At 42.2% G+C, this 26,715-nt stretch overlaps 1 protein-coding gene across 12 annotated transcripts in view; it reads left to right on the top strand.

The window, feature by feature from the left end:
* Positions 1 to 14,013: 14,013 nt before the first annotated feature.
* Positions 14,014 to 26,715, top strand: part of Mpdz (multiple PDZ domain crumbs cell polarity complex component) — a 155,190-nt gene continuing 142,488 nt past the window's right edge. For 9 of the 12 annotated variants that reach the window (XM_087547763.1, XM_087547761.1, XM_087547757.1 and 6 more), the window contains exon 1: positions 14,014 to 14,183. The gene's annotated coding sequence lies outside the window, so the exon portion shown is untranslated. 12 annotated transcript variants of the gene reach the window in all.

Below are 26,715 nucleotides of genomic sequence, written 5' to 3'. Positions count from 1 at the left end.
GAGAAGTTCTTTGGAGAAACTGTATATTTGGTAGGGAGTGACCTTCCGTTTAATGGGCAAGGTCTTGCTTCTTCACTATCTCCCTAGATAAAACTAAGGCATCTTCAAAAGAATCATTCAGAGAGCTGGAATGTTTTGCTAGATGGGAGGTACTTTGTTATCCGGATACTCGATGAACTGTAAAATCCATTAGGCCTTTCGTGGCGCAGCTATTAAAACTGATCATAGTGTGAAAGTCTTTGGAGACTTGATATGCATCCCCTGGAATCTGGGAGGTAAGGAGATCACTGCCTGACTCTCCATGGACAAGCTGAAATATGGAATCTGGTTGGTCATGGGTCCCAGAACACAGATTTGGATGTGCTGAGATTCTCTATGGTCCTAGAAAGGTGTTAGGTCTAAACTAGTACTGTGTTGAGATAGCTTAGAAAAAGGAACTGTCTTCCTAAATGTATGCCCCCTGGTAGGGGGAGTCGTGGAGGGTGTACCAAGAAAGTGGAAGTTCAAGGGCATTTTTATGAGGTCAGTGGGAACATACATCATTCCCATAATGGGCAGAGATCCAAGAAGAAAGCATGGAGGAGGTCTCCAAATACCTCACTAAGTCACTGTGTAACAGATGAAGCCAGCCTTGGATAGACGCCACTGAAGGAAATTGTCCTCCAGCAGAGTATAAAGATACTTTGGCCCCTTTTCATATCATCTGCAGATCCGTACCCTAATGTTGGAGAAGTCAGAAACAGCGGTAAATAGACAAGTTAGAGTGAATAAAGCTGGGTTATAAGTCTGAACAGTTGGGCAAGGTAAGTTTCTTTAAGCAGAATGTATGATGGTTATTTAAAATGAAATAGCTTGGAGGTTAGGTGTGAGGGTGCACATTTGCAATCTCAGAATTTGGGAACTGTGGTTAAGAGAATCAAGAGTTCAGGGATATCCTGGGCACGTGAGACAGTGTCTGACAGAGGCAGAAGGAGAAGGGAGGAAGGGAGGGAGGGAGGGAGGGAGGGAGGGAGGGAGGGAGGGAGGGAGGGAGAGCAAAGCAATAAGAACATAGTTTAGGCAGGAATACTCCAGGTTAGAAGCAATTTTCTACCACTCACAAACAGCTACAAAACAAAAAAGATTGATGGTGATTTTAAAGAATGTCTGCATTTTTGATACTTTTCTGTTGTCCCAAACATAGAATTGATGTACCCGCTCCCGATACCTAGTTAGACTTTGTGACAATGCCCAGCAGGGACATAGAGGCTGGATCATGAGGCATGCAGCAGGCTTGCCAGGTTATTTTGGGATTTCTCTTGGAAGCCTGCAGTTGCCTTAAAAAACTGAGGTTACTCTGAGGAGAGGGTGTGCAGAGATCAAAATAAGAAGGAGAAACAGCGATGGTGGCTAGAGACAGACACAATGTCTGATGTTGCTGTCAATAGCTACTGGATGACATGCTTCAGGTTGTGCATTTACATTAAAAAAAAAAACTCTATGTGTACCTGAGTGTTTAGAACAAACCCAGGACCCAGTTCAGGCTGAGAAGGGCTACAGGAGTGCCTCCAGGGACAACTGACAGGAAGTTTCCTTACCTTTAATAGAACAGTTGCCATGGGCAATCTCTAGACATTTCTCAGGGTGGATGTGATACATGTATCTGCCATGGTTGCCTAGTTAGCAGCCCGGATAGGAAGCAAAGAGCAGAACTTGAAAGAGTCCGGATGGAGGCCAGAGCCCTCCCTGAACTAATGCTGACAACTGCTCTTAACTCTGGATAGTCTGAGATACACAGCTGACAGCCCTTTGATTTTATAAGCCAGTTTCAATGCGTCTTTCCTCTATATGCAGAAGGCAACAAAGAGCAGCACCATGTAGCATGCCAGCAGAGAAGCGGAAGACAGGAGAGAGGGGGTGCAGTTGGCAGGGAGTGCCACTGCCCCTCCAGTGGTGCTAGCATGGGATAAGGGCAGGAAACAAAGATCTCTGCTCTCCTGGAGCTTGCTTCCTAATGGGGGAAGGCACGGCAAGGGACACAAGAGGACAGAAATCCTAGTGACTGAAAAAATGATACAGATAGTGTAGAGTAATGTGAAACTCTAGAGGCCTCTACTGTCATTGGAGAGCAGAGAAGTCTACAGAAGTGACACTTGATCCCACATCTAGATGAGTAGATTCTAGTCATTTAAAGCTGTGAAGAAAAGGCTTTGTTAAAGACAGTAGCCTTCTTGAAAGGAAGAAACAAAACGAAAGACAAAGGAGTGGAAACTCTTTATGAACATTAAAATGAAAAAAATCATCTTAGGATGTGGTCAAAATGGAAGAAGCTGGTTGGAAGTAGGCTTGGTGTGCTGTCTGAGCTGGTGTATTCTCCCCCTTCCCCTGCCTTCCTCACTTTCTCAGTTTTCCCTCTTTCCTGAGGTCTTGCTGTATTCCCTAGGCTGGCTTTTCACTGTTATGTAGCTCAGGATGGCTTTAAACTCGAGGTCCTTTTCTTCAGCCTCCTGCTGGGTTACAGGAGTCTATCATTCAGCCTGCCTGGGACTGTGAATCAGTAACAAGCCTCAAATCCACATGGATATTTCTGACTTATGGATGACATATGGAGCATTGCTTCCAAAGCTTGACCACAGAGAAGTTAAAAAGTAAACTTTACAAGTATCTGTAGCAGTTTAACATTGGAAAACAATATCTGAGCACATCAGAAATTAAAAACAAAACCCAACAACCCAAAACTCCAGAATCCTGATTAGTCACAAATAGTTTAAGAAGCATTGCCCCAAGCTAGGATCTCTCTCTCTCTCTCTCTCTCTCTCTCTCTCTCTCTCTCTCTCTCTCTCACACACACACACACACACACACACAAAGTTACAGCTTCTACATAAAATTTCAACAAATATCCATCTTTTCCAAAAAAAAAAAAAAAAAGAGTCAGCTAAAAATGTCCTAAGAGGACACTGTAGTGACAGGGAAGGCTTCCTCATCCTGGAATATTGAGGCAGCAGGTAATCAAAATGAAGCACAATGAAGTCAACATGTCTGCCCATGTGCAGTAGTCTCAAGTTGATTGATTGAATAACAAACATGGCTAGAGCAGCCATGATCTTTTGTGGGGGAGACAGGACTAAGCATATATTAACCCTTGATAAGGGACTGACAATGGGACCAAAGAAAGAATTCTGCCCAAGTCTAACTAAGTGAGACAATGGGATTATTAGGGTTACTTACAGGGACATGGGTGACTATCACAAAAGTCTACCCTCTGTGGGCGACCACTCAGAAAGCTGCATCCTTAAGCTCCCTCGATGACTCATGGGTGCCTGGTCAGAACTTGCTCTTCAGAGCTATCATTGTTCACATAGCCTTGGTAAGGAGCTTTTGTGTGTCTTGTTGCTGCCTCAGTTTCTCTCATGTCTGCTGTGCATCTTTTATTTCCTGCCTGTGATTAGCACTCCTCCTTCCAGGAAATGTTTCTATTCCCAGGAAACAGTTATTCAACTTTGAATCAATTTTAAGACAGAAGGAGGCAAGATACAAAGAAACAGGAGTATACAGATTGCAGTTAGCACAGAATTAGCAGCCTTGTAATAAACTTAGAGAAAAACCTAGTCTCTAGTTTCGTGGCATCCTTCAGTCTTCCTCAATGCTTCTTCTATGTAACCTGAGAGGTGCCACACTTTTTGATGAGGCCAAATATTTACCAACAGACTGCTATTCTGTCGCTTTTTCTAATTACCTTTTTACAAAGTTCTAAGCACGGAGGCAATCTCAAATGTGTTTCTTGAAATCTAAAAGAATTTATCTTGTTAGTTCATCATGGATGCTTTAACGTATATTTCCTCAGTGTGAATGTTTCTGTTTTCAAATTGCAAACAATCAGTGCAAACTGGTTTAGGAATGATTTGTGGACTTATATAAATGTACAAAAAAATTAGATGGAGTAAATTTGAGGTAAGATGGAGATGTAGCAGTCATCTTGTTGCAACGGATACAGAAAGGGCTGGTAATAGATGCCAGTGCCTCAACATGTTACAATGAAAGCAGGCTTTGGGATTAAAGGCTCGTCAGCATCAACACAGTGAGGCCAGAAGCCCTAGGGGTGATAAATGAAAAAGTGAGACACAAAAGTGGATCCTGGGTCTGGAGGTTGTGAACCACCCCTTGGATGCTGAGAGTCAAATATGGGTACTCTGAAGAGCACCCAGAACTATTAACCAGTGACTCATCTCTTCAACCTCAGCCTTGAAGTGGAAACTTAATGGTTCATTAGAAAGTCAGTTGTGTTGGATGGTGTTTTGCTGGGGCAAACACATAAAGGTGTGTTTTCCTGACGTGGACACAAGTGAAAGGATTTTTTGCTAAAGCAGACACATGGAGGAGGAACATTTTGATTCTTTGCTAATGATATGAATGTATTGGTGCACCTTACAGTGAATAGTTGAGCTCCATTTGTATGGACTCCATAAGGAAAAGCATACCAAAAAATTCTGGTGGTGTGCTGACAGCCTCTTACTGCTTCCACGGACTTGGGCCAATTGGCAGAGCATATCAACTGAGGCAGACTCAGGTGCTGAGGCAAGACTCATGAAGGTCACATGATGTTTGGAGGGAATACAAATAGGACTCGATGGACAGTGTAGGAGGCTGAGCTTGGCTTGCTTGCATAGCAATGCTTGTTGGTCTAGCATCTTTGCTGATCTTCACTTTGCTGAGAGGCACAGCCAAGACTTTTTTTTGTGGCATTCCTGTTGGCCCTGGTCAATCTTGCTGACTTGTGCTGAGGCTGTGGTTTAGCTGTCTTTGCTAGTTATGCCACCACAGCTGATTCGTGTTTGCTATCCTGACTCTACAGAACTGCATTGCTGGTATAACCATGAAGTGCTTACAAGTCGATTGGACTGTTGCTGCTGCCCTCTCATCTGAACTGCTGATTTCCTCACAGCACAGATAGGATTTGCTCCAAAGAACCTTCCTAAAGAAGTCCACTTTCCCCATATCCTTACTTTGTACTACTTCTGGTGGATGGTGGATGAGAAGGGAGGCTAAAGTGTTTAAGAACCATCATTTAAAATAGACATAGAAAAAATTAAAGTAACACGGCCCTGTAATTTTTTTTGGCAAAGAAGGACTTTTTACATGAAAACATACTGAACAACATGAGTAGTGCCTTTCTGCTATTACTATTGCTTATATTTCTTGGGGACAAAGAACTTACTATTTCAAAGAATTTGTGGTCTGGAAGTAATGTTTTGTGTAGATAAATTCTAAAATGTCATGGTGTCTGGAATAACCCAATTATTCTGGACATGTCAGGTTATTAAAACAATCTGACAAAGATTCTGAAATAGTTGTTTATATTTCTCCTCAAAACAAACCTCATTCCAATGCTTTTGAACGACCTTACTTACCAGAATGATGTGGGACCTAAAGCATTTGAATTCAAATTTAGAAGGTCTCACAATGCCTTTTTTTTTTTTCTCAGAAGACTTACACATGGACACACTGGTGGTTTCAGAGTCTCCATTCTGATATAAGCAGTTTGTTATAGGAAGAGAAGCAATTAAACTGGGTGGGAAAGGGGGTGAGGAGGGAAAAGGGGTTGGAGATAAGGGGTGGGAAAGTAGGTCAGAAGAGGGATGGGAGTGAGAACAAAAATCAGGTGGGGAGCATCTCTGGGACTGCTGAAGATCTGGGACAGGGGAGACTCCCTGGAATCTATGGAGTGATCTTAGCTGAGATCCCTAGCAGCTGGGGATATGGAGTCTGAAGAGACCACCTCCTGTAGGCAGGCAGGACTTCCAGTGGAGGGAGGGGGACATCAAACCACCCAGAAAACCTTCAATCCGAAGTTGGTCCTGCCTACAGCTCAGCAATAAAGACGGAGGCGAGATTGAGGGAGATGGATGACCGATGACTACTCCAACTTGAGACCCATCCCATGGGACAGAGCTGACCCCTGACATTATTAATGCTCTGCTCTGCCTGCAGACAGGGGCCTAACATAAACAGTCTCCTGAGAGGCTTCATACAGCAGAGGATAGAAGCAAATGCAAACGGATGCAGAGACCCACAGCCAAACATCAGGCAGAGCTCAGAGAATCTTGTGGAAAAGTGTGGGATAGGATTGAGCAAGCTAGAGGGGTCCAGGATACCACAAGAAGAACGACAGAGTCACCTAACCTGGGCCCATGGGGGCTCACAGTGACTGAACCACCGACTAAAGAGCGTACATGGGCTAGACCTAGGCCTCCTACAGATTTGCAGCAGATGTGTAGCATGGTCTTCATGTGGGTCCCTTAACAACTGGAGCAGTGGCTGTCTCTGACTCTGTTGCCTGCCATTGGATCCCCTTCCCCTAGCTAGATTGCCTGTTTAGCCTGTAAGGGTGGGACTACGGGGAATGGAGGGAGGGGGGCTGCCATCAGGGTGTAAAGTGAATAAATAAATCGATTAATTAATTAATGAAAAAAATTCTGAAAAGAGTAGCAAATTTTACAGTTTCCTCCTGCTTTGGATTCTCTGTTCCATTGTCTCCCCCAGTGGCTTTGCTCCTACACTCATGTGCATCTGCTATCCTCTCATCTCTACCTTTCCTTTCCTGATCTTTTTTCCCAATAAAGAGAAAAAGAGATCATTTAAAATGTTTTATTTTTAAATGAACAAACTATTTTCTATTTCCTTTCCTTGAGAAAGTAGAGACCCAATTGAAACAGTAAGATCATCCAGCCAATAGCTGAGGCTTAAAACATTTCTGCCAATTATAACACACTAGAACTGCACATGTGTTGGGCGTCAGCGACCTTTAGTCAGAAGGAGCTGTACTCATGCCATTGAGTTCCCACTTAAATGAAGTATTGTTAGTATGAATCATGCTGGGAAAAGGTAACGGGAAGAGTGAAGTGTTCCACAACTGGAACCCCCTAAGTCACGGGGTCCCAAGAAAAGGCTCGGTACCCTTTGCTAACCTCAGAGTCCTGTAGAAACATCTAACTGCAAGTGGCCAACCACTGTTAGGAAAGCAGAATAAAGACTATGTTTGGGAAGTACCTAAAAGCATCCTCTTGTTTCCTGGATCATAGCTGTAATCTCTGGGACGTGCCTATCATCTGACAGGAGTAGACATTTCATGTGTCTTAGAAGTATAGAATAGCTGGAAATGTAAAACTATTCATGCTTAGCTTATGTTTGTATCTGATCAATGGTATTTTTAAATAATTTAAGCGAGAGTCACCCAAAACTGCCTTTATATAAGAATGGCACAAAATAGACTCTAGGCAATCTGCCTGAAATTGTATACCTGGGTCATATAGTGAGTCCAGTTTTAATTAAAAAATTATTTATAGTAAATTAAGTTTAATTTACTTGTGTGTGTGTGTGTGTGTGTGTGTGTGTGTGTGTGTTCATGTGGGTATGTGCACCTAAATGTAAGTGCCTGTGGAGGCCAGAATCCTCCTCTATATCTGAAGTTGCATCTAGTTGTGAGATGCCCGATATAGATTATGGGAGTTGAACCTGCATCCACTTCAAGAGTAGAAATCCATCCTAACCACTGAGCAATCTCTCCAGCTCTTTGAGGACTAGCCACACTGATTTCCATAGTAGAGACACCAGTTTCTACTCTCCACAGTGCACAAGAGTTCTGTCCCCCACACTGCTCCCTCCTTCTCATCCTTTGCTAGTTTTGTTTTCTTAATCTTAGCCATCGTGACTGAGGAAAGGTGAAATTTCAAAGTAGTTTAAATTGCATTTGTCTAATGGCTAAGGATCGGGGATTGTTTAAATACATTTCTTAGCCATTTGTGTATTGTCTTCTGAGAACTCCCTGTTCAGTTCCATGCCCCATTTTTAAATGGCCTCATTCATTTTCTTGATGTTCAGTTTCTGAGCTCTTTATAGAGACACTGGCTTGTTCATGTTCATTGCTGCTCTATTTATAAACCCAGAAATTGGACACAGCCTAGACATCCATCAGCTGATGAACAGATAATGAAATTTTTGTACCAGTACACAATAGAATCATATTCAGACATGAGGGCAGAATGAAATTAAGAAATTTATAGGTAAATGGGTGGAACTGGAAAACATGCTGGGTGAGGTAACCCAGACACAAGAGACAAAACTCACGTGCTTTCATTCACATGTAGATCCTAATGTCAAATCTTTAGATCTGTAAGTTTAAGTTGGAGCATCTGTAGAATACAGGAAGCCAGAGAGGGCCTGTGGTGATTTGAAAACATCACTGCATGTGGGCTTTGTGATTTTGTACCCTGGCCCTACTTCTAATTCATTCTTTCTTCCTGCCTTTGAGGATATTAGCTCTAAGCCCCCTGCTATAGTTGTCATGCCTACATGCTGCCATATGTCCCTGCCAAGACTACATCCTCTTATCTCTCTGGAAGCAAAAGTCAAAAGACATTCTTCCTTAAGTGGCATTGGTCATAGTGCTTTTATCACAGCAAGCGAAACATAACTTCTTCAGTAGTCTTTGGTGAAGAGGGGAATACATATCTTAAGGGAGGGTAGAAAAATACAGGTAATATGAAGAGGAAAGGGAAAGTGGGGATGGAGGTTTAAGTGAGGAGAGGGATAACATGGTGGGAAGAGGAGTGGTGTGGAGTGGGATGCTAAACACTAAAGATATTTTTAAAAGTTGCCTGGAAACCTATTTTATAAGCTATATACCAAATTATATGAGTTAGTTGGGGTTACCCCACACAGGAGAAAACTGCTCCTTCTGGGAGTCACAAGCTGGCAATTAAAAAGTCAGAAATGTGATACCTCCTGTGGAGAAGTGTGCAGAAGTTCCCCAGCGAGCACCATAATAAGACAAACTCTTGCCTTTGCTCTTACTTCATAGTAACACTCTATTCTGAAGACAGCACATACTTTGGGTGTAGGACATGGAGATGTCGGTTTGATATTGACAAGAAGTTCTTCACCACTCCTTAGATTTCATAGGCCTGGAGATGCTACAAAGACTGCTGGTGAAAAAAAAAAGCCATTTGTGACCTTACCTAGTTGTGAACCCTGTTAATTATAATAATCATTGGCATGGTAAGATATGCCAAGTGTGTAATAGTGACATGAATGTTATGTGGGCAATCAACCGGTTTCAGATTGGGTTTAAGGACTGTTCCTCATGCCTGCAACTGGAAGTTTGCCAAGAACCAATCTTTGGGAAACTCACACGCCCCAGGGAGAAGCCTAATACTTTTATTCTGTGCAACGGGCACAGTATCAAATTGCCCTGTGAATCCACATCTCTCTACCTATAGATCAGTATACCCCTCAGATCTTATCATAGAAAACTCTTTGTGCAGGATATGGTGGTTAATGTAGAAACTCACAATTTTTAAAAGTATAGCAAATAAGTATCTGTGGAGTACTTAGGCACAAATATATATTATATTCTCTTTCCCAAGGCTGAGGAACCATCACAGAGGTGGGAGTGATGGTTTGTATATGTTTGGCCCAGGGAGTGGCACTATTAGGCGGTGTGGCCTTGTTGGAGTAAGTGTGTCACTGTGGATGTGGGCTTAAGACCCTCACACTAGCTGCCTGGAAACCAGTCTTCTACTAGCAGCCTTCAGATGAAGATGTAGAACTCTCAGCTCTGCCTGCTCCATGCCTGCCTAGATGCTGCCACACTCTCACCTTAATGATAATGGACTGACCCTTTGAACCTGTAAGCTATCCCCAAATATATGTTGTCCTTTATAAGACTTGCCTTGGTCATGGTATCTGTTCACAACAGTAAAACCCTGACTAAGACAGTGGGCACTTAAAGACTGTAAGAACCGGTCAAGGAAGAGCAAAGCAGGAAGTCAAGCAGGGCAGGAATCCATAGACCAGAGCTGATGCAGAGACTGGGGAGGAGTGCTGCCAATTGGACTGTTCCTCATGGTTTGCTCAGCTCAGTTTTGTTTGATTGTTTTATAGTACCCAGTACCAGCATCCCAGGGATAATACCACTCACAGTGAGTGAGGGCATTTTCTCAGTTGAGATTCCTCTTTTACATAGACTCTAAATATTGTCAAGTTGACATAAAACTGACCAGCACAACTGAACTGCACTCATGGACTCACAGTAGCTGTGGTTACTGCACAAAATCAAGCCAGTCAATAGTCCACCTTGGAAGAGGAACAGGATTATGAGCCCTTACTCTGAGGTGAAGCACTACCTATAGTTGATAGATTCTGGGGGAAGCAGTGTAGCTTCATTTAAAGGTATTGTCCAGATAGGCCAAAACATCCTTGCATTAATCAACTTATAAAGCAGAGGGGTTTACTTGGACTAACATTTGGGGAGTTTTAAGCCTGTTGGCTCTGTTGCTTTGAGCCTAGGGTGGAGGAGCACATCACATGGATATGCTGGGATATTCCCACATCCAAGATGTGGGCATAACATAAATTAGAATTTATAGGCTATTAAAATTTTTTATATAGGATACAAAGCTGGGAGGGTGTGGCAGTGGATCTGGAAGGAATCGGGAGGTGGAATGAGAATGGGTATGATCAAAATATAATGAATGCATTCCCAAAAAATTAAATACTACTCATTTTAGAAATAAGAATAGCTTAATCCGTTACTTGGATTTCAGAAAAGTGGATGGTCGTAGAGAATCTCAGTGTGCCCCATTGGGGATATTACTGGAATGCAGGGGTACTGGAATGTTCCAATCCTTTTGCTTTCAGATCCCTGGGTCTATAACAGAAAGTGTAAGGAATCCTTTAATAGTCTCTACTAGGTAGACTGAGCTATTGCACAGCATAGCAACTGTTTTATCTGATTTGTGCTTCCTCTGTCAGCTTTTATTTCAAATTCTTGAATTTTTCAAACAGCTAATACAACATGCCATCCTGACTAATTACTTCTGGGAACCAAGCAAAGGATAACATGGGGTAGCAATATGAGCACAATGGATGTTGTATGTCCACAGTCTTCTGGGGCCCATGTGTTATAAAGACTTGGTTCCTCACTTGGTGATATCAGCAGGTAGAGGTGCTTCTCAAAGGTGAATGCTCGTGGGAGGTTTTCAGGTCTTTGAGCTCATGCCCTTTAAGGGCACAGTGGAACCAGCTCCTTCGTCTCCTTCTTTTCTACTATCAGATAAAGAGTTCTTCTTTGCCACACTTTCCATGTGATGTGCTCCCAGGTCAAATGTCCAAAGCAACAGAACCAACAGAATGGGCTAAAACTCCCCAAATGTTAGTCTTAGTAAATCCCTCTGCTTTATAAGTTGATAAATGCGTGTACTGATTATGGTGATGGAAAATTGACTACTGATGAGATAGCTTCTAAGTTATATGATGAATATTCACCCTTGCAGTCACTTATTTATCCTTTGCCATTAGAACTCCAGCATTCTGCTAGGCTCTGAGGCCACAAGGTGACTTGGCTCTTGCCCTCTGTGGAGTTTATGGGTTAAGAGGGAAGAGGGATAATGAAGTATGCCTAAGCATTTATAAAAAGTAACTCAGCAATCATAAAGTAGGATTATATTATGAAGCAAAAAATAGTATACAATGAGAGCTTATCACAATGGCTCCATCTAAGTTGTAAAAGTAATGGGTACTGAAATATGTACGAACGACCAGACTTGAGCAGAGCTGTTAGGATTCTCTTTTGGATAAGCCATGTTAGAGACAGGCAAATAGGGATGTTTAATAAATGCTTGAGTATATGTGTAGGTTGATGTCCTTATGCAGTTGAAGGCAGACACAAGATAAAATGAGGCCTGTCATTGGATGAGAAGAAAGGGAGGCAGGGACAGAGGTTTTAGAAGGGGAGGGAAGAGCAGAAAGGGAGAAGCAACATGGAGGCAGATGTAAATGATCCTTGTATCTCTACATAGATACAGGTTGTTATGAATGTTGTTCTTAAGGGATGGATTTCTATAGGCATATTTATCTTATCTAGGTGGGAGGTTTATATCCTTATCAATTGGTTGTGAGTTAATTGTGTGGATGTATTGTACATTGAGCATTTAACATATACATTTGGTTGTTGGTTAGTTTGTTGAGTCATGATTTAACTGGGTTGTTGGGAGTGTAAGCAGAGTCCATGACAAGAAGCCATGCGAGGCTATAGAATGCTTGGGGCTAGCATGGCATGGGACCATGCTAGCACGGCCTACAGAATGTGATTTGGGTGTCAGGCATGGTAACAACCTGCCAAGGGGACAGTGTGTGAAAGCAGCTGACAGAGAGACAGCTAGAGCTTGTGGACCCACGCAAGTGGTAACTCACGGGAAATCGTTGTGCACTTTTTAAATTATACTGCAACATATATGGAGACGCTTGAGCTGAACATACAAATTTGCACATTCTCGGCCAGTTGGTGAGAAGGTGGAAGTGAAGATGGATTTAAAGATATCTTTTAAAACAGAAAGAGGATTCATAACTGAATCTTGAGGAACTCCGGTATTCAAAGGTAGCAAAGACAAAGGGATGCCCCTTCAAGTTCTACTTGAAGACCAGGAAGCTTCGCGTTCTAGCTCTTGCTTAGGAATTGCAATACTGAGTTTATACAGTGATTAGCTATTTAAAAATTTCTAAAGCGATTTCTGTTGTTTTCCTCTAGAAAAGAACTGTCAAAGCTTGCACATTTTCACCTACAAGGAAGGAACAGAACCAAAAAGGGTTTGACTGAATGAAAGCCAAAGTGGGGTACAAACAGGGCCAGAGGGAAAGAGGCAAGGGCTCCAAGAACAGTGTTCAGCCTCTGTGAATGCATACGAAAACAAAAACTATGAGGTGAGAAATACATCCCATGGATTCAGGTAGCACAAGGCCTATGCCCTTACCAAGACAACTGTCAGAGCAGTGAGCGGCCAGAAGTCAGGGTCTCTGTGATTAAGAACACATCAGGTAAAGGCAGAACCATGGATCCAGCTCCCAACCCCCACCCCTGTACCCCTAACTCCACCCCCTTCTCTTTTCCTTTGTCTTCGGTTCCAAGGTGGGAGGCCTGACAGAACAGATTTCCATAAATGCACTGGGGGAGAAAGTAAGATGGAATGAACTGTCCCTCAGTGTAATTACTTTTTCATCTTCAAAAATCTTAGAGCTGATTCATATCTATAAGCGTTGAAGACATCCAGAGTTCGCATTTCCTGCATGTCAAATCCACGCGGGCGGATCGATATTTGTGGAACCAAGGGAACTGAAGGCTTGGTCCATGTGTCGTCTCCACCCAAGACACTCAATTCACTTTAATCAACTAACACCAGCAAGCAAACATATTCATTGAAAGGCATCACTTTCATTCTTGTGCATTTTATGTGTTTTCTCCTTCAATATTTAGTAAATGTTAGAGAAACTCAAATTCTCAAATTGCTTTTTAGTAGACAAAATAAAATTATAACGCAATTCTAAATTCTGAGAGTTTTAAATTGCACACTCTAATATTAGACTTAGAAAAAAGAGAGAGCTGTATTTTCTTTAACAGGTGTAGGGCTGGGGTAGATTGTGGGACTCAGAACTGAGGTCAATAGAAATGTACCACCACCACCACCACCACTACCACCGCTCCCAACCACTACCTCCAGTGGCAGACAACTCTGAGCTCTTCTCAGGAGTTTGCTGATTCTTTTAATTGGCTCACCAGGCTAAGAATGCATCTTGATGTGCTAAGTAATTTCTCAAACAAGGACTTCCCTTGGCCACTTCGCACAGGCCACGAATGCAGAGGGCAGTTCTCACCGAGAACTAGAACTGCAACTAGAGACTGGGGCTGGGAGCATAAAACACTGCATTCTTAGCCCAGTTCAATTATTTTTGATAAAATATCAACAACACTGGAGAGAAAGTATTTCCCGCGCAATATTAGGGAAATGCTATACTTAAAAAAGAAGGCATTTCCCTTGGAAGTCACATTTAGGAGCCTGCCCCACGCCCCGCCGCCTTCGCGCTGTCCGTCACCACGCGGGCCCCGGCCCGGGCGCCGGTCGTTCCATCCCCGCGGCGGCTGGGCCGCGCCCCTGATTGGCCAGCGCGCCCCGCCGGCGTCACGGCTTCCCGCAGCCCGGCGGCCTCCGGGAGCCTGGTCGGCGCGCAGCGAGGCTGGCCGGCCGCGGGCTCCAGTTCCCTGGCTACGCGTGAGCGTTCCCGCCACACCGAGCTCTTGGGGCCGTGGTTAAAGCGGAGAGGAGCCGAGCGCTCTACCCACCCTGGGAGTCTCCTCCAGGCCGGCGAGCAGGGTAAGCGGCCCCGCCCGAGCCCTGCCCCCGAGACTCTGGAAGTTTCCCCGGCTGCGCGCTCCCTGCTGTGCTCTCCCCGCGGCCTGCGCGCCTGTTGCTGTGCGCGGGCCCGGGGAGTGCGGGAGGGCCGGGGCCTGGTGGGGGTGGGGAAGCGTGCGGGAGGCGCTTTGTGCTGGAGCCCTGCTTCGTGGGGCGCGATGGTGCGCCCTGGGTTGCTATTCTCCAGGGGCTCGGGGACTGGGTAGTTCCTTCCCGGGTCATAGGCGGCCGGGAGGAGGAGGCGGAGGAGGAGGAGGGGGCGGTGGCAGCCTGGGCGGGCGCTAGGGGGCTGCTCTGCTGGGGGAGGACGCCGCGAACAGGCAGGCCTGCGGGCGGAGGCTGGGGTTTCCTTCTAGCCTCAGATAAGAGGACGGTGACTTCACCAGCTAGAGGGAAAACTCCTCACGGAGGCGTTGTTTCAGTGTCCTGAGGGGATGAATCTGAGAACTGAGCCCAGGTCACCTCATCCTGTGCTGTAGGACAGCTGTGCAGTCGACATCACCTTTGTGTGTCCATAGACCTTCGTTTAGGATGCCCTTTATAAAATGAGTAATCTGGGAACACAGGAGGGGGGGTTGGTTCTAGGGGTATGGGAGGATTTTGCGTGTAGAATTTGTACAGAGATGATGATTTCTTAGCGGTCAAGTTATCCAACTTAGTATCTTACTGTTTTAGAGCCTGATAGAATCCAGATTAGCAATTGCATTTAAAACTCTAATAAAATTAAACTTTGAACGCCTTTGATTTGAACTTCTAATATAAGTTTTGAATAAATGCACCTGGTCTATTATGTGTTCCAGGATCCAGGAAAGCTAATTTGGGATGCTCTGTAATTTGTCTTATCTTCCTCACCCCATTTAAATACAAAAAAAGCAAAAATTGATGGGACTTTTTTTTCTTCAACATATTGATTACAGCACATATGTGCACTTTGTCTTTCACGCGTTCTTTTTCCCTTGGATTCTTCTAGTTTCTTCTGGATTTCTTTCTTCCTCCACATTCTTCTTTTACCACAGAACCCTGATGAGGCTTGGTGAGGGAGTTAAGTTTGTTTTTAGGGTGCTCCAAATTCCTGTCTGAGTCCCTGGGGGGTTTCTTTGAATTTCAGATGCTTTCTAACTAGGGAACACCATGAGGGAGTAAAGGTTGTCTATACAGCATACTTCCCGGCTGGTTGGAGGTTTCTAGAGCGATAATTTCAGAAATGCAAATTTGCATTGATTCAGTGCTTGGCGCTTTCAACATTTAACTAAAGTAGGCAAAGTGGTTTCCGTATGAAATCTTGGATACATGTTTTGGAGGTAAGACTAGCTGGGAGGGGTCTAGAAGCTTCTGAGCAATAGTAAGTGGCTTCCATGGTAACTGTCCTGAGTTAGTGAAAGATTATTTTGCAGAGTACATCCCAAGTCTGTCCTCATAGATTTGACTTGAGTTGAGTTGCAGATTGGCTACATATTTTACATTTATATTATGGTCAACATACTCTGAATTTCATCGAATACTTTGAGGCAAAGTTGACACACTGTACTGGACGTGCCTCCAAATACAGTGGAATATACACCCCATCTGCCAGAGGAAGGTCTACACTCAAGAACGAAGAAACAGATGAGTTTGTAGTGAATTCAGGATTGCTAGATTGTCCGGGGGATGTGTCTCACTTCAGTGGGTTTGTAAAAATAAACATTTGGTAGAATTGCCTTGGGTAAATATAGTTAAATTGTTTCAAGCATCAGTTTGCTGATAAGACAGGTATTTTTCTCTTTTAAATTTAAGCTTTGGGTACCGAATAGTATTTACAGAGATTTGAGAAACTAGTATGGCAAATTTGTTATATTGTAATTAGTTAGATAACTTTAGTGGGCCTCCATAGGAGAAAGAGTGGGCAGAGAAATCAGTGCTAATTAATCAGGTGCCCTCAATATGGTGGCTAGGCAGTAATTAGACAGCAAGCTTTGGAGACTTGTTGCATCAGATTAAGCAGTGGCAGGACTGGAGGTGGGTCAGAAGGAGGCATACAAAATAAATACAGTGTTCTGGGAGCTTGATGTCTTTACTGATCACAGTCGACAATAGAAAGCCCTTGTGTGTGGTCTTCAGAAAAAGCGGCCAAAGGGTCTTAGGTTGTTTGACATGATGAAGTGATAATAGTTTTGCTGTTGTTGCTGCTGTTAACGTAAGTTAGTGTTTCTCATAAAGAAGAGAGCATAGACCTGTAGGTGAAATGGTTGGGAAGGAGGTGGGTGGCAGAAACTAGAGGGGAATATCAGTTTGTAGACTTCTAGAGTAGAATCGAAAGTTTGGGTCAAGGGAAAGTGGTAGGAAGCATGGATGGTTGTGGAGCTGGAGTTTTGTTTTTCCCAGTGTTTTTCATTCTTATCTGTGATCTCAGAAAAGTCATCCAAATGTCCTTGTTTTACCAACTGTCCCCTTCAAAGCAGCCTAGGCTCTCCTGTCATGTCCTTCCAGACTCTTGTGGCATCTTCTACCCATTGCTCTCGTCCATAGCTACTGTGTGTGTGTGTGTGTGTGTGTGTGTGTGTGTGTGTGTGTAGTAAACGGCATCCCATTTCCAGTCTGGTGTACTGGACTCTACAGCTGGAGAACTATAATATATCTGCTGGTGATAACAGGAAGTGATGTCCTTGGTTCCCAAGCACGGCAATCAACACGTGTGGCATTTGGTTGGTTTCTGTTTCTTTGCCTTGTTAACTTCTCTGTATTTTTTCATGTTTTTTCCTTTCTGTGTGTTGACCTGTTTTCTTCCTAAGAAAATGCCTGGTCTCATTAGTTAAGGCCACTGATTACCCCATTTTACCTTAATTATTTCTTTTAAGAAACTCTCCAAATATAGTAGTCATATGCTTAGGTGGTAAGGATTTGGATTTCCCATGAGTTTGAAGGAAGAGGATGTATTCCTTCTCCCATAAGAAAGTTCTTGGAGAAACCCAGCCTGTAAGCTGATTAGAAACAGAAGGATAGGCTGGCCCAGGGTGAAGGAGAGAGGACAGAGAGGAGGCAGCTGGGTAGTCTGAGCATTGTGGTAATGTGATGCTTGGTAGGAAAGGGAGACTGCTATTTGAGGAAAGGCTAGTTCATCTCTGGCCCAAGGCCTACTGCTTTCCCTAAGTGTTCGCTGGGTACTGTGTATCTAGGGGTTTTTCCTTTCTGAAGATAGAACATTAGTTCTTTTTAGTGTTTTATAAAAGCATAATTTTCTTAAAATATTTCTGAGCCTTAAAAATAATAAAACAGATTCAGTAAAGAAGAAAGTATTAATGTAAGCATGATGAGTTTTGTGTGTGATTAAAATAACACAATTTGTTAAATTAATTAACATCCTGCTTCTTGAGTCAGGGTCTAATCAGCTTAACCTGATTCACTATGTATTTCAGGTTGGCCTTGAACTCCTGATTCCTCTGCCTCCACCTCGGTGGTGCTGGGATTATGTAGGAGCATACTACTACACCTACAATCTCATTGACTTAGAACCTGTGTCCCATGTGTGTTTTGTGGCCTATTCTTGGTCATTATCTTCTCCCCTTTTGAAGATTTCCCCCTTTTAGAAAAACAAATAGAAGATTAAAAAGGCAGAGTGATCATATGTGATCAGATGACAAAACTCTCATTTGGATTTTGAAATTACATTTGATGATTTAGAGACATGCGAAAGCCATTCTTCCAGTTATGGACATCTGGGTGAAGGAAAGCCAATGAAACAACAGAGGAAACGGAGACTAACGTTCTGACACTTTCTTTCCTTCCTGTCTTTTGTCTTTTTGCCTATGGTAGTTAGACTTCTTGGGCTTAGGGAATTCTTATCTTTATTTATTTAATATTCTTATTCTGATAAACTATTTTATCTCCAGGTCTAAGATATTGTAAATAAATGCGTGAGGGAAAAGTGAGAAGGGAAAACATAGACAGTAAACTAAACATACATACACACATAAACACACGTTTTAACAAAAAATGATTCTGTTGAATATTTATGATTGGTAGTTCTGAGTATGTAGTTGATAGGTAATTTCTTTAATTACCATGTACATAGTTGTATTTTTCATAATTCCTTTTGAGGAGTTATAGATATGAATAGAAAAGGTAGCTTAGTGTGTGTGTGTGTGTGTGTGTGTGTGTGTGTGTGTGTGTGGTGTATCCTGTGAAGAGTCTAGTAGAGTCTTGCCTGGCCTCCTTTCTCTTTCTCTACCATGTTCACAGTTTTCTTGGGAGTGCTGAGTGTAGTCATTCTGTTCCTGATTTGAAAAGTATGACACGGGATTTGGTGGAGAGATGGCTCAGTCGATGAACTGATTACCTTTTCATCATGGGAATCAAAGGTGGAGATCCCCACCATGCATCTAAATACATGCATGTAAATACAATAGCAGGGCCATACATTCAATCAAGGGTACAGGGGTTAGAGATAGGAGGCTCTCTGGTGCTCATAGGCCAGCTAGCCAAGGCTAGTCCATGAACTCTTAAATTCAGTGAGACTATCTCAAATATAGAAAGTGATAAAGGAAAACATCTGAGGTGTACCTCTGGTTTCTACAGGCTCATGCAGCTCCTTCACATAGGCAAGCATACACAGGGACATGTACATACACGTACACAGGTATAGCATTGCAGTGCTGCTCATTATGAAGGTTGCTGAGTATAGATTGGATCAGGCTATGTCAGCAAGCACTTTTAGTCTTTCTTGTAGCTGCTAGGAGACAACAGGATAATTCATCTGGGGCTGAATTACTATTGCTTTCTAGCCTGAATATTTGTTCAACCCAGGAGGTTCTTGTTTTCTTAGGGAGGCACGGGGCTATTTAGTATATTTGTTACTCTAAAAGGTTTCCTTATGGCCCTTTTGTTTCTTTTCTACCTTCTTACCTGCCCATCCCCCTTCTTCAGGGACCAACAGTGTGCTCTCTGTCACTGCAGATGAGTCCGCACTCACAGAGCTTGACTCAACTGAATGGATTGGTTATACAGAAGGCCACAGCTTTTTCACTATGTAATTCTTTTAGAGTTCAAACTAAAGTAATTTAAAGTCATAGTTACGACTTAGTTCTGTTCATTGCTCTCTACTAGTTCACTGAATATGGATATACAATTAGGAGAATTTAGTGGCTTAGGATTCTTTTGTACTTTCACTATTCAGTTGAAGTGTATTTATTTTTACTTTTGTAGTGAGTAGTGACTTCAGCTATAGAACCTCTTAGGTCCTGTAGTTGAGAACTATAAATTGAAACAGCAAAAGAGAGATTTACTGGCAGAAAGATCAGACACACATGATCCATGCTTCTAGTTTTACTTGCAAGAAGGCTACACAGAAATGAATACCTCGAGTGGTTAAACCGAGGTGACAGATAGGCCTGTGTGTGTCTGTGTGTCTGTAGGTCTGTGTGTTTGTGTGCATGTGTTTCTGGTGTGTACAGTAGGAATTGACTTTACTGGCATGTGAAAGGCTAATGACATCTTTACTAGTAACAATAAAGGATATATATATATATATATATATATATATATATATATATATACACATAAGTATATAACAGTAAGTTTGTGTTATTTTAAAGAGAGGAAAGTTTTGCTCCACTTGGGTTAGAAGGGAGAGTCAAGGAAAGTTGCTGTGTCTTCTGGTACTCATTGCCTCGTATCAAAATAATCCTTATGCCAAAGGAGCATATTTTAGGAGAGTGTATTCTGAGTCCTGTGTCTCAGTGTGCATCAGACTTTTATACTTGGCTGTGTGTCTTCAGTCTTCCTAAGGTCAGGCAACTTTTGGGTAGTCATAGAATTTCAGCGTTTTTACTAGATGTTACAAAAATACTACTGGGTATTTTAAAATGACAGGATCCAAGATCCTTAACTTTTAATAATATAAGGTGAATAAATCAGAGTAAATAATTGAATAAATCCTTCCTCTGAGCATAGCATATATTCATATTATATATTATATATTTATAATATAGCGAGTGTTGTTTTATTTCCAGACTCTCTGCCAAAGTTGTTTTCATGTGTGTGCATATTTTTAGTATTTTAAAAGTCACTTTGTTAGAGTTGTCTGTAATTCCATATAAAAACATACAAGACGAATATATAAGGCTTTAACCAGTAAAGGAATGGTTTGCTGTTAGGATTATACAAATAATACCTATTCTGTAAATGTTCCATTTTGAGACCATTGAGTATACCAAGAATTAGAGATAGGATGAGCTGAAAATCTATTTTATTCTAGATCACGCCTTTTCAACAAAGGTAGGAAACATATGTAATTACAAAGGTGTGTGTGTGTGTGTTTGTGTGTGTGTGTGTGTGTGTGTGTGTGTGTGTAGGTGCAGGTGCCTGTGGGCTGATACGAGGCCAGAAGAGGTTGTCTGATCTGGGACCAGAGTGACAGCCAGTTGGGAGCTGACTGATGTGGGTGTTGGGAATGGAAACCTGGTGCTGTGCAAGAGCAGCAAGTGCTGTAACCCAGGACCATCTCAAATAGATAATCTTAAAAACTCTTAGGAACCATGGTATAGAGAAATGCAAAAATAGATGATATTTATTTCAACAATTTATTTTGTTTAGTACAATTTCTTCAAAATATTATTTAAATATGCAATAAAATATAAACTACAGATGAGATGTTTGTCCTCCTCTTTTCAAAAAAAAAAAAAAAAAAAGTCCTGCAGTCATTGCTATACTTTACACACAGAGTATCATCATTTAGAACTTGCTGTATTTCAGAAGCTGAATAGATATGCTGGCTCCTGGCTACTGGTAAACACAGCACTTTAAATCATGCATCTAAGCTGCGGGGAAGACGTGGTCAAAAGAAACTGCGTCATTGTGCCTGGACAAAGTATTCTGCTGGTGGCATCCATCCAGCGTTTCTTGGATTGTTTTTGTCTGGTCTTTTGAGGAAAGGTATCATTGTCAGGCTGGGAGCCTTCTTCCTCAGACTTAGAAGTGCCTGGAACACAGGCATCGGAAGGACACCTGTCCAGCTGGGTCATAAAACTCTTTATGTGTTTGTTTCTGCTTTCTGACCACTTAGTTGAAAGTATGATAGAAAACACAGAAAACAGCATCTTAAAATCAGGTGTGGTCTCTTCAGTGTTAGTAAAGCACAGTTAATGAATGTAGCTGAGTGGTAGGTGAGTTATTTAAGTAAAAAGACACGCTTATTGAAAAAGCAAAAAAAATTTTTTTTTCCAGAAAGAAAAAAAAATCACTTGTCAAGGTGAACCACAAGATTGCTAGAGAACTGCATTTGGTAGCTAAATATGGAGTTTATCATGGTAGCGAATCAGTAATTAGGGCACTGAATTGATGCTAATTTAGCCTAACATATCTAAAGTTCGTGTTCAGGGTCGTATTGCCTTATAATTTTTAAATAAGTTTTTCCTTATCTGAACTAGTTGGAACCTTGCCAGGAAGCTAGACATTGCCACCCTTTGCTGACTCAGCTCCTAGCAGTCCTGGTTCTGAGGACTGAGCTGGTTATCCTAGGATTTAGACAGAATATCTCTGTTCTCACAGCAGTGTAGGGCTCTGTCTAGCAGTTATTCACTACAGATCATGGGAAATGCTTCTGGTCAGATTTGATCTTCCTGGGTGTGTGCTTATATAATTAAGAAGATCCAAAAGTAAATTTGCTTTGGTTTAGTGACTAAGATCATGGTAGACTTTTCTCTTTTAAATATTCCATCATTCCATAATATGTGAGCTTTATTTCATCTTGGAGCTTATGAGAATATTGTTTATTCTGGTAGGCTTGTTAAATTTACCCTTTAGATCACTGACTTTTTAATTAGACTACTTTGATTTCCCCTACTTTTAATTATCAAGATTATTTCCTATCAGCATTTTTTAAAATTAGTGCAAGGACCAACATTCTATCAAATGAGTCATATTTGGTATGAGTGTGAACTTTGCATTCCCAGCACTTGTACAGCAAATTGCCCGCTGTGAACCATCTCCGAGTGCCCCACCCCCACCTTCTCTTTGAGAAGGGTTCTCTAGATTGCTTAGGCTGACCTCGAATGTCTGATCATCCTGAGTAGTGGAGATTTGTGATCTATGTCACCAGACCTGGCTTAATTGAATGTAAATACTGTCCCCTGCCTCGTGTTTAGCAGCAATCATTTTATAAATGTAAAAATTACAAATTGGTCTGTTAAGCATGCTCCAGCATGAAGAGACTAAGAGAGTTTTACCACTAGGATAATTCTTTTTTTTTTCATCTTTATTAACTTGGGTATTTCTTGTTTACATTTCAATTGTTATTCCCTTTCCCGGTTTCCTGGCCAACATCCCCCTAACCCCTCCGCCTCCCCTTCTATATGGGTGTTCCCCTCCCCATCCTCCCCCCATTACCGCCCTCCCCCAACAATCACGGTCACTGGGGGTTCAGTCTTGGCAGGACCAAGGGCTTCCCCTTCCACTGGTGCTCTTACTAGACTATTCATTGCTACCTATGAGGTTGGAGCCCAGGGTCAGTCCATGTACAGTCTTTGGGTAGTGGCTTAGTCCCTGGAAGCTCTGGTTGGTTGTTCATATGGGGTCTCAAGCCCCTTCAAGCTCTTTCAGTCCTTTCTAAGATTCCTTCAACAGGGGTCCCATTCTCAGTTCAGTGGTTTGCTGATGGCATTCACCTCTGTATTTGTTGTATTCTGGCTGTGTCTCTCAGGAGAGATCTATATCCGGTTCCTGTTGGCCTGCACTTCTTTGCTTCATCCATCTTATCTAATTGTGTGGCTGTATATATATGGGTCACATGTGGGGCCGGCTCTGAATGGATGTTCCTTCAGTCTCTGTTCTAAACTTTGCCTCCCTATTTCCTCCCAAAGGTATTCTTGTTCCCCTTTTAAAGAAGGAGTGAAGCATTTGCATTTTGGTCATCCTTGAGTTTCATGTGTTCTGTGCATCTAGGGTAATTTGAACATTTGAGCTAATATCCACTATCACTAGGATAATTCTTATATCTAGTATTATATTTTCAAATATCTGTTTCTCTTGGAGTTCTAATCACAGTTCTCCCTCTCCTTTTGTTAAAAATAGATTATTTTCTCATACACTACATCCTGATTACAGTTTTCCCTCCCTTTCTCCAAGTTCTTCCCCACCTCTCTCTAATGGGTCCACTCCCTTTCTGTCTTTCATTAGGAAAGAACAGAGTTCTAAGAGATAACAATACAAGCTAACAAAATAAAATACAAGATAAAAAAAATCACATTAAAGTTGGAGAATGCAAACCAACAGAAGGAAAAGAGCCCTAAGAGATGGCACAAGAATCAGACACACTCAGGAATCTTACAAAAATACCAAACTAAAAGCTGCAATGTGTGTGTAGATGTAAGTGGGTGCAGACCCATATCGGCCCTGTGCATGCTGCTTTAGTGTCCCTGAGTTCCTATGAGCTTTACTCAGTTGATTTAGAGGGCTCTCTAGTGTCCTTCATCCCCTCTGGCTTAGACACTCTGCCTCCTCTTCCATAGGTTCCCTGAGCTCTGAGGGAAAGGAGCAGATAGAGACAGCCATTTAGAGCTGTGTGTTTCCAGTCTCTCTCTCCTTCATTCTAACCTCATTTCTCAATTCTCTCCTTTGCCTTTGCCCTCTTCATTGGTCTTTGTGTTGAGCAACTGTTTAGAGACCACTGATTATCCACTCGGTGTCCCCAAGTTATTCTTCCTTAAACTTTTAAAAAACTTTTATGTGCACCAGTATTTTGAAATACATATATTATATTCACACACATATATATGTGTGCACCATATGTGTTTCTGGTATCCTTGGAGGTAAAGAAAAGATGTGGTTAACTTATGCACACTGTGTAGGCACTGAATCAAGGTCCTCTGCAAAGACAATGGTCACTCTTCGCCACTATCTGTCCAGCCTGGGGTTGTTTTCTTGAATAATTGGTTACTCACACACGTTCATGCAATGTGTCCTCTAGATGCCAGTCAGCACACGTTAGTGCAGTGTCTGCTGTGTGCATTATTCAGCAGGTTTGTGAAGGTTTGGTCTGCTGTAGATCTATCTCCAGAGGAAAAAGGAAACAACTGAATGATCAGCTGTGCTTTGCTGCAATTTATCCTCTATTATTTGCTATTTTTTAGAACCATTTCAAATTCAGCATGTCTATAAGGAACACATTTCCAGCAGTCTAGAAAGCTGTGAAAGTCCTCTTTGCTGATATTTTTTTCAGCTAACAGGCCTCACAGTATATCTAGCATCTCAGATTAACAACTCTAAGAGTCAAACTCTGTTGATATCATTTGCCTGACTCCTTTGCCCCCGGCTCCTGGGTTTGATTGAGTCTTTTGAGTTGTTTCTATGAATGTGTCCATCTTTCTGTTTTATTCTTGCTGTTTCCCTGCGCTGGACTCCCAGTGGTTTTTGCTTGTTTGTTTGCTTTGTTTTTCTGTTCTGTGTTGTTGTAGCCCCGCTGTTTGTTTTCTTTCTTTGGGAAATTATTTACCCTACTTCCAAAATTGGTGTTTTTTTAAAATATAAGTTTTAATGTTTCCCATTTGCAGCCTTCAGCCTTGTATGCTCTGCTCTGCCCACAGGGCAGTCCCAGGCAGGGCAAGGAAGTGGTGCTCTCCTGGCTCCTCTTAGGACCTTACTGAGAGCTGTCACCATGCTGTCCTGTGATCTTCTGCATTCTTTACGGTTTCTGGCCTTAGCAAGTATCTGTTCCTCAACAAAAGATTCCTTTCCTTCTTGGATCTGTTCTTTTCTCTGTTCATCCTCCAGGGAGGGGTTGATGTGTCTCATCTTCAGATTCCTATTGATTCCCGACGATGATAGTGTTGGGTGCCTAGCACATCACAGCATGGTGCTGGCATCCATTCTGCTCTGGCCTCAGACGTAGGGTTGTGTCCTTATTCTCTGCCATTCTCGTGCTTTAAGTCACCATGCCAGGCAAATGAAGATTTTTATATAGTTTTGGTATTCATCTTTTAATTTTAAAACATATTGAGATTAGATGTGAAGATATGTAAACTCTGGTCCCTAACTTGTTTGTGAAGAAAAAGTCGATGTAAAATGTACACATGGGAAAGCAAGAGGCTTAAGGTTGGAAACATGAGTATTTAAAAATGTACAATGACGTTTGAGGATTACTCTATCAGTAAAAACTGTTTGAAAGAAAGCTTCTTGCTTGATCACACTGAACAATACCAGTGTCTTATTTTATCTGACAGCAAGGAATGTGGCTAGAGCGCTTTTCTAGCATGTGTAAAGCCTGTGTGATGACCACTGTTGGCTGCCAACTTGACAAGATGTAGACATACTCATGGGACAAGCTTTTCAGCACACCTGTGCAGTGCAGTATTTTCTTGATTAGGTTAAACTGCAGTGGGAAGACCCATCTTAAAAGTAGGTGTCACCATTTCTTGGGTTTTGATCCCTCACTGTAGAAAAAAGGAGTGACCTGAACACAGGCATTGAGGGCTCTTTGCTTTCTGAGTTTGAGCAGAGGCACTGAGGGCTCTTCGTTTTCTGAGTTTGAGCAGAGGCACTGAGGGCTCTTCGTTTTCTGAGTTTGAGCAGAGGCACTGAGGGCTCTTCATTTTCTGAGTTTGAGCAGAGGCACTGAGGGCTCTTCGTTTTCTGAGTTTGAGCACAGGTAGGTACTGAGGGCTCTCTGCCTTCTGAGTCTCCAGCCACCATACTGTAGTCATCTGCTTCAAGCTCCTATTGCTCTGACTTCTTTACCAGGATGGAATGGACCCTTGAAATGTGACCTGAAAGAAACCTTTCCTTCTTGAGTTGTCTTTCATGGTATCTTGTCAAAACAATAGGAGAAGAAAGTTAGATTCTCTGTGTCTTATTGGAATAGGAAAAGAGAAGAGGAGGAGGGGAGGGTGAGATGGAATAAAGCAGTCTTTTAAGGAGAGTGGAAAACCTGGACTCTGAGCTTGTCCTGTTGCTAATTCTCCTGATGCCTCATATCTAGGAATATTTCAGTGTTTAGTTAGTACTTGATGAAATAATACAGTTGTTAATTTTGGACTTGTTAATTTGTGTCAATGTCTACATTTCTAGATTAATATGTATATTTTTATTTTTTGTATATTTTTATTTTTTGGTTGACTTTCTAAAGCAACCAATACCATCAATTTATTTTATATGATGGATATTGTAATAAAAACGTCTGATGCCTCTGTAACATTTTCAAGTGCTGACTATTCTCCCTGGCAGTCAATCCACATGCTTTGCTCCGTGTGTCTTTGTGCATGTTCAGCTTATTCACTTTATTACAAGCTCTTCCTTCCCACTAACAGTTGCTTCTCTGTGTCTTGCTGTACATCAGAACTAAGCTCTTTCCACTAATCTCTGGTTAATAACACTTTATGTGTCAGTACTTAGACTAAACTGAATTTTACAATTTGTCAGGTTAAGTTCTACTTCTTTCAATCCCCAAGGGGCAGGGGACAATTTTTCAGGACTGTAGGTAGTATAAAAGGTGTTCCCGGTTTAGGAGATGACACAGTGGATAAAGTAC

This window comes from Rattus norvegicus, chromosome 5, assembly GCF_021556685.1.
Source record: "Rattus norvegicus strain SHRSP/BbbUtx chromosome 5, alternate assembly SHRSP_T2T, whole genome shotgun sequence".
Taxonomy (NCBI): Eukaryota; Metazoa; Chordata; class Mammalia; order Rodentia; family Muridae; genus Rattus; species Rattus norvegicus.
Note: the sequence above shows the minus strand (reverse complement) of the source record. Positions and strands in the feature narration are given on the sequence as shown.